Raw genomic sequence first — 7,919 nt, forward strand, 5'->3', positions numbered from 1 at the left:
GTTTTTTAAGAGTAGTTTGTGGTTTAAATTGCATATTCCCTGTGTAGTTTACTTCGAGGTATTTGAAATGCAGAAGTACATATGTGTAAGATCATCCGTTATATCATGCATAATATATAAAATGCAGATAACTGTGTAAGGCAGCTCACCAAATGGTACCTGGCATGTAATAAGCATTAAATGAATATGAATGAATAAACTAAAGAAAACGTGCTGTCCCTAACAGGGTCATATCTGATTCCTGTGGCCAAGGAAGTGCAGGAGGCTGTGGGAGGTAATACCAAATGTTGCCAAATATGACCTGAGGAAACAGATCACCAAGAGGGACGGTATTCTACGATATGTTGAAAATGGTGAAAATATGCTTTATTTACTTGAAAAATTCTTATAAATCAGCTGAAATCGGCCACAGAAATATTTCTTGTGTGGATTTTAGCTTTTCCTCTACAAACTCTAAGTTGTAGAATCGAGCCACTCCAGTCTCTGTTGGGGATAGTCAGGGAGGCTAACTGGCTGGTGTTGAATTTGGTCCCAAGAGCCTCTTCATCATCCTCCTTCAGCTTGAATATCAGTAAGGCAAAAATAAGCTACATGTAATGTGGGCATCAGGAAGGTGAGAGAGTGGTTTACAATTGCAGACAGCAGTCTCCAGACATTAAAAGATGAGGGAAGGGTGTAGGGATGGTGGACTCCCCCCACCAAAAAAAAAAATCTCCCCCTGCAAGGAACCATGTAAGGCAATCAAAAGACATAATAATAACCAACATCCATGCAACTCTTGCCAGGTGCCAAATGCTGGATGGCCTCACTATCCTCATGGAAAAGGAGGTGGTAAGTACTGCTCATATCTTCTTCATTTTCCTTTTGAGGGAACCGATACACAGAACGATACAGTAACTCGCTTAGGTTACACCATTAGTGAGAGGCAGAGCTCGGTTTCAAACCCAAACTGAGCTATTAATATTTCAGTAAAGCACCTTTGTATGAATAAGGAGGTAGTTCCTAAGATCTTATCATGGCTATGTGGCTGCAGATCTCTTCACCACTCCAAGCACTTTTTTTTTTTTTTTTTTTGAGACGGAGTCTCGCTCTGTCACCCAGGCTGGGGCGCAGTGGCGCGATCTCAGCTCACTGCAAACTCCACCTCCTGGGTTCATGCCATTCTCCTGCCTCAGCCTCCCCAGTAGCTGGGACTACAGGCGCCCGCCACAACGCCTGGCTAATTTTTTTGTATTTTTAGTAGAGACGGGGTTTCACCGTGTTAGCCAGGATGGTCTCGATCTCCTGACTTCGTGATCCGCCCACCTCAGCCTCCCAAAGTGCTGGGATTACAGGCGTGAGCCACTGCGCCCAGCCCACTCCAAGTACTTCTAAACATAGCATAGGGTTCCCCTTCAACTAACCATGCCGGCGACCTTGAGAAAATCCCAGACCCTTGAAAATCCAGGGCAGCCACTCCATGGTCCCTGCTCTCCCTGCATGAACCATTTGCATCTCCAGACCATGTTCCTTTCTGACCCCTAATGTTTGTCAGCCTCTCACCCCTGCACACACCAGTGTGCCCCTTCCTTCCTGCACTGCCTTCTTCCTTGTTCTTCAGCTGTCAGATTGACTCCTCCTTTAAGACCCATAAAGTTTTTCATGGTCAGTCCAGTGCCAGGGATTATAATGCTGTACACATTCATCCACTCAGTCAACAAACATTTATCAATATGCTTTCAGCATCAAGTTACAGAAATCCATCTTAAACTGGATTTAGTAACAATGAAGTAGTTGGTTCACATTCCTGGAGGTCACAGCAGGAGACCAGTGTTTAGGTTGCTTAGACTGGAAGCTTTAGTTCTATTTTTCCGCAAATTCTTTTAATACTTTTTTTTTTTTTTTTGTCAATGAATTTGTGACTCTACCCTCCTCTGCATGTTGGCTTCATCCTCACTTTGTAGAAAGATGGAATAAAGAGAGTCGGTTCTGGAAGCAGAAGACAGAACTTTCTCAGGAGTCCCTAGCAAGCTTCTCATTGGTCTGATTGAGTGGCATGCCTGTCCTGGACCAATCACCAGCAAGTGGGATGAAATTACCCCTGGTACTATCATTCCCATGCTTGGAGCCAGGGTTGTGGTTGGCATATATAAGGGAACTGAATTCCTATGTGAATATGTGAAATAAAGTAATTCATAGTTTGTAGCTCATACATGCACAGTATTTTATTCTTACCAAGCAGGGAAATACTGCACACAACTAATTCAACTATTTTTGTTTCGTTTCTTGATATGTGCACATTCTGCTAACATTCTCTACATTGCTACTCATTGTGAATAAGGAAGGACCTAAAGAAATAAAAGAACCATGGATTGCCTTATCTTTCCCTTCCATCATTTTCAGCGTAAGTGTTTGACTAACACAAAGATGTAACATGAGTAAGAAAGGCTATGAAAAGCTTCCTTGATCATTTGTGTTTCTTAGAATGCCACTGCCTTCTTTCTGTGTCCAAGCAAGTTATGATTGGAATGGAAAGTATAGCCACCCGGGGCTGTCGGTACCCCTAACCTACTCAGTTGCAGACATGTTGATACAGAACATGATCATCGAATTCCAGTGAAGCCACAGTGATGGGAGTCCAGCAAGAGTGAAAGCAAGTAGAAGGTAAGTATGTTAGAGAGGTAGCAAATGGGATGGCTAAGATAGCAGATGTGCATTTTATGTTTATCTTATCTGCTCACTGTGTGCTGTGTTGTCCCATCAGACTTTACTTGCAAACCAGAAGTTCTAAGATAAAATTATTAAGCATTTCAAGATGGCGATAGCAGAGCATTTCCCCAAGCACAGGGCCCTTCTGAGCATGTGGCCCTGTCACTTGTCCATGAAGCCAGCCCTGGATGAGTAGTTACCTAAACAAAATTAGGGTTCTGTTAGAAAGGAGGGGATGGAGGTTGAATTCCCAGTCAACCTTGTCTTGCATTGGCATTGACTTCATTAGTTAGATGAGGGATCAGGGGCTCAAAAATGTCTGTCTAGTTGTTGTAAAGCTGATATTCAAACCTAGATCAGTCTATGAAACAAGTACATGTCCGCTACATTCTTCCTATTTTCATATTGATAACTTGTAACATGGTATATTAGTCTGTTCTGCGTTGCTATAAAGAAATACCTGAGATTGGGTAATTTATTTTAAGAAGAGGTTTAATTAGCTCATGGTTCAGCAGGCTGTACAGGAAGCATGATGCTGGTATCTGCTCAGCTTCTGGGGAGGCCTTAGGAAACTTAAAATCATGGCAAAGGTGAAGGGGGAGGTGTCCTGTCATGTAGCTGGAGCAGCAAGAGAGAGAAGTGGGGAGGTGCCACACACTTTTAAACTACCAGATCTCACAAGAATTCACTCACTGTCGCAAGGACAGCACCAAGGGGGATGGTGGTAAACCATTCATGAGAAAACCACCCCCAAGATCCAGTTACCTTCTACCATGTCCCACCTCCAACACTGGGGATTGCAATTCAACGTGAGATTTGGGCAGGGACACAGATCCAAACTATATCACATGGGAATCAGTTTTACGTCTGGATTTGTGTGTTCCAGTGGATTGTCACTAAGTAGAAATCTATGCTCCTGGATCCCTCACAGAAATCAATTGGAATTCTGTGTAAACAAGAACACTTCCTAATGAATTCTAGGGGGAACCATTTATGTGGGTTTATGTATTCAATTTGTTATCACTGCTAATGCTAGGAGGTGTGCATAAAAGGAAGAAGGATTCCGATATTACATTAAGGGAAGCCAGTAAAAGTCCCTTAAAGGGAAACCAGATACCAACTGTTTGAATTGCTTAGTCTCATTTTTGAAACAGGCTCCCTTTTTAAATGCCTGGATCTTGAAGCTGGAGATTTCGCTTCCCTTTCTCTGGGCTGGTGTTTCACAGGGCACTGCTATAGGGATGTATTTCAGAGAACGACACTCAGATATTGGGAAGTAAATGATGAATGAGCAGACATTATTTAGGCGATGCAGTTTTCAGACAGGGGCTGCAAAAGAATATATTTTTGGGTGCTTCTGTTGGTATTTAACTTGCAGACTGTATATACAGTAAATCAGGAAGGCCAATAATACAGTACATAGGGGGATGTTTTATGTAGGGTTCTGACAATGTACAACAGCTGCCCTAGCAGAAGGGGTATGGATTTATGGTCACATGCTTGCAGGTGGTGACAGCCAATATGTAGCAAGGTTCTCTGTCGATACCCGGAAGTATTTATTTTTTTGGTTCATCCTGAGGTAAAGAAAAAATGAAAGGCAACTATGGACCTTTTGACACTAGCTATGTAACCTGTGTAGCAATTGCATAGCTTTTAAAGGATGGAGAAAGAGCTTAATATAACATACTCGCTCGAAGTTCTTTTTAAGACTCAGTTTCTTGGTGTCAGTACCATCCAGAAAAGGTCTTTTTTTTTTTTTTGCATCCCTGATGTTCTCTCATTTTATCTGTGGGGTGGGGCCAACTTATCCCATAGGCACAGTAGGCACAGCAGCTGAGCCCACACCACTTTCAGAGGTCCACAAAAAATGTTTCAATTTTAGATTCTTTTAAAATCAGAAGAAAAATGAATATAATAATAACATAATGATTGGTCCAGCATAGATTATACTTGTCTTTACACCAATGAAGTCATAAAATATTTTAATTATTTTTTTAAATGCAGGAAGAAGCCCAGAAAAACCAAAGTGCCTAAGGCCCATGAAAGCTGTAATGACTCCCTACCATGAAGGTGAGCTAGGCTTAAAAATCTCACTTTTTCCCATGTCCCCAGGCAGGCACCAGAGACTGCCTGTGGCGTTGGGCATTTGATGCGGGTGAGCTGTTTCTGGTCTCGAACTCTCTCTGAAGAACCTCAGCTAGGGATTGGGGCCTGTCCATGAACCAGGCTCCCTCAGCCCATCCAGAAGGCACTCCCACAACCTTGACTCGATTTTCTCCCTACCTCACCCCAGAGCTGAGACACTTTCGTGACTCCTTTGAGCGTCTCTCCAGCTTAGCAGTTTCCTAGGGTTGCCGTAAAAAATACCACAAACTGGGTGGCTCACACAACTGAAAGCTATTCTCTCCCAGTTCTGGAGGCTAGAAATTCAACTCAAGGCATCAACAGGGTTGGCTCCTTCTGAGGGCCGTGAGGAGGCATCTGTCCCGTGCCCTCTCCTAGCTTCTGGTGGCTTGCTGGCAGTCGGATATCCCTTGGCTTGTAGACACATCATCCAAATCTTTCATCTTCACATGAAGGCATTCTGTGAGCATGTCTGTGTCCATTTGCCCTTTCTCTTTTTCTTTTTTTGAGACCAAGTCTCGCTCTGTCGTCCAGGCTGGAGTACAGTGGCACGAGCTCTGCTCACTGCAAGCTCCGCCTCCCGGGTTCGCGCCATTCTCCTGCCTCAGTCTCCCGAGTGGCTGGGACTACAGGCGCCCACCACCACACCCGGCTAATTTTTTGTATTTTTAGTAGAGACGGGGTTTCACCGTGGTCTCGATTTCCTGACCTCGTGATCCGCCGGCCTCGGCCTCCCAAAGTGCTGGGATTACAAGCGTGAGCCACCGCGCCCGGCCCATTTGCCCTTTTTTTATAAGGACACAAGTCATATTGAATTAAAGGCCACTCCACTATGACCTCGTCTTAACCAATTACATATGCCCTGTTCCCAAATACGGTCACATTCTGATGGATGGGGAGATAGGGTTGCAACATCTGAATCTTTGGGGGCCAGGGAAGTGTGGGGCAATAGAACTCCTAACATCAGTTCACGATGACGCCATGATCTCCGTGTGGATTTGGAGTGTTAGCCCCTTCTGCCTGATGTTCCAAAAAGAAGCTCAGCGTGCGTGAGGCCTCTGCACCTCTCTCAGTTCACTCTTCTCCATCCCGAGGGAGATGTGCGCCCCCTCACTTCCAGGAGTGTAATCAGGGATTCTCGTGCCCAGTGCCAGGTAGGGGGGAAGGGAAAAGAGACAGGGGTCTCCATCACCTCCTGTATAACCTCAATGCCTACTCAGCAGGAAGTGGGTAAAGACTGGACAGAGGAGCTGAGGTGAAACAGAAGGTCGCCAGACGTGGGAACAGAGGAGGAGGTAGCCGACAGGTAGGACCAGAACCAGCCAGCTTTATCTGATTGTCTCGATGTCAATTTCACACTACTCTTTTCATGAGCAGGGTGGAGGATCCAACCCAGGCCAGGATCAGGAGCATAGATGCTGAGTCTGAAGAGCTGGTGTGGGTGTCGGGAGGCAGGGGGGTTTGTAGGGCTGGCATGGAGCCCAGGACACGTGTGGGAAGCACTGAACAGTTCAGCACAGCAGCTGTAGGCATTAGCCAGTTTACTTAATCAGCAGTGCAAGCCCCCAAGGCTTAAGTCCTCTTTGTACAAAGATCACAGTAAACAGGAGTGGGCGCAGTGGGAAAAGAATAGGCTTGAGAGTTAACCAGACCTGAATTTAAATTCTAATTCTGAGTCCACTTGGCTTTAGGCAAATCACCTTATCTTTCTGGCCCCAAGTTCCCACATCTATTAAATATAAAATGGGAATAATAATAATAATACCTACCTTATAAGGTTGTTGTGAGGGCTAGATGTACTTATATGAAAGAGAGAGTCCTGGCAGGTGGTAGGAGATAAATAAATGGTAGCCAGTAATGGTGGTGAGAGAATCTTGTACTAACTAAATAGTATCACTCACACTATGTGCTTGAAGTCGAAACCAAGGCTTAAACTTCCAGGAGTGGTTCTTTAGTTGTGGGCTTAAAATGTACACACAGGGTCTCACATATTGTCCCTGGGTTAAAATTTTTGTAAAATAAGTGTCATTTTTCTCTCTATGGGACACAGGTAGAAGTGGTCAGGATGTCACAGGGAAGTTTATTCTTTCCTATTATCAAAGGGGTGATAATGCCCAGTTATTGTCCTGGCAGTTGGACCTCTGCTCTGCTGTCCTTAAAAGTGAGTGGAGGCCAAGTGCAGTTTCTCACGCCTGTAATCTCAGCACTTTGGGAGACTGAGATGAGTGGATCACTTGAGGTCAGGAGTTCGAGACCAGCCTGGCCAACATGGTGAAACCCCATCTCTACTAAAAATACAAAAATTAGCCAGGCGTGGTAGCGCATGCCTGTAGTCCCAGCTACTTGGGAGACTGAGACAGGAGAATTGCTTGAACCCGGGAGGTGGAGGTTGCAGTGAGCTGACATCACACCACTGCACACCAGCCTGGGTGACAGGGTGAGACTCCGTCTCAGAAAAAAAAAAAAAAAGAAGTGAGTGGCAAGATAATATAATAATAAGCACTGACATGGCGCTTACCACGTGCCAAATTCTATTCTTTATGTTTATGGATATTACCTTATTCAATCCCCACCATAACCCTATGGAGTGAGCGTTATCCTCACTCCATAGGATGAGGATATTATTATCATCTTTTTTAAACCACTTTTTATGTGCAGTATTTACCTTTAAAAATATCTATTAGTAAACAGCTGAATTATAAAAAATCAATTTCACTCCAGCAAACCTCAAGTGCCCAAAGCCGACAACAAATGACTCAGCAAGTAAAATAAAGGTAGAACAAAGCAACAAGGACAAGTAAGACTTTAAGTGATTATTATTAGCTCATTTTTACAGATGCTAAAGGCTAAGGTGCAAGAACACGAGTGTCAAGTTCTGGTTCCAGACTACATGCTCGTGGCCACTACACTCTGCTGCTGCCTCATATTCTATATGCCTTGTACACTGCAACTCCACTGAAGTGCTGGTGGTGGTGGTGTGTGTGTGTGAGAGAGAGAGAGAGAGAACTGGGGCATCGGGAGGCCCCCAGCCCTCACACCTACCAGCCCAGCCACTGTGCAGAATGCAGGGGTGAGTTGTTTCATTTCAGGTGTTCACTCTGCTTTTT

The 7,919-nt window shown here is 44.5% G+C and overlaps 1 long non-coding RNA gene across 1 annotated transcript; it reads left to right on the forward strand.

Moving 5' to 3' along the window:
• Positions 1-785: 785 nt before the first annotated feature.
• On the forward strand, positions 786-4,758 carry LOC115835908. The gene is made up of 3 exons (XR_004030866.1): positions 786-831; positions 2,464-2,643; positions 4,693-4,758. It is a non-coding gene; the product is annotated as an uncharacterized LOC115835908 (long non-coding RNA).
• Positions 4,759-7,919: the final 3,161 nt, after the last annotated feature.

Source organism: Nomascus leucogenys, chromosome 1a, assembly GCF_006542625.1.
Source record: "Nomascus leucogenys isolate Asia chromosome 1a, Asia_NLE_v1, whole genome shotgun sequence".
NCBI lineage: Eukaryota > Metazoa > Chordata > Mammalia > Primates > Hylobatidae > Nomascus > Nomascus leucogenys.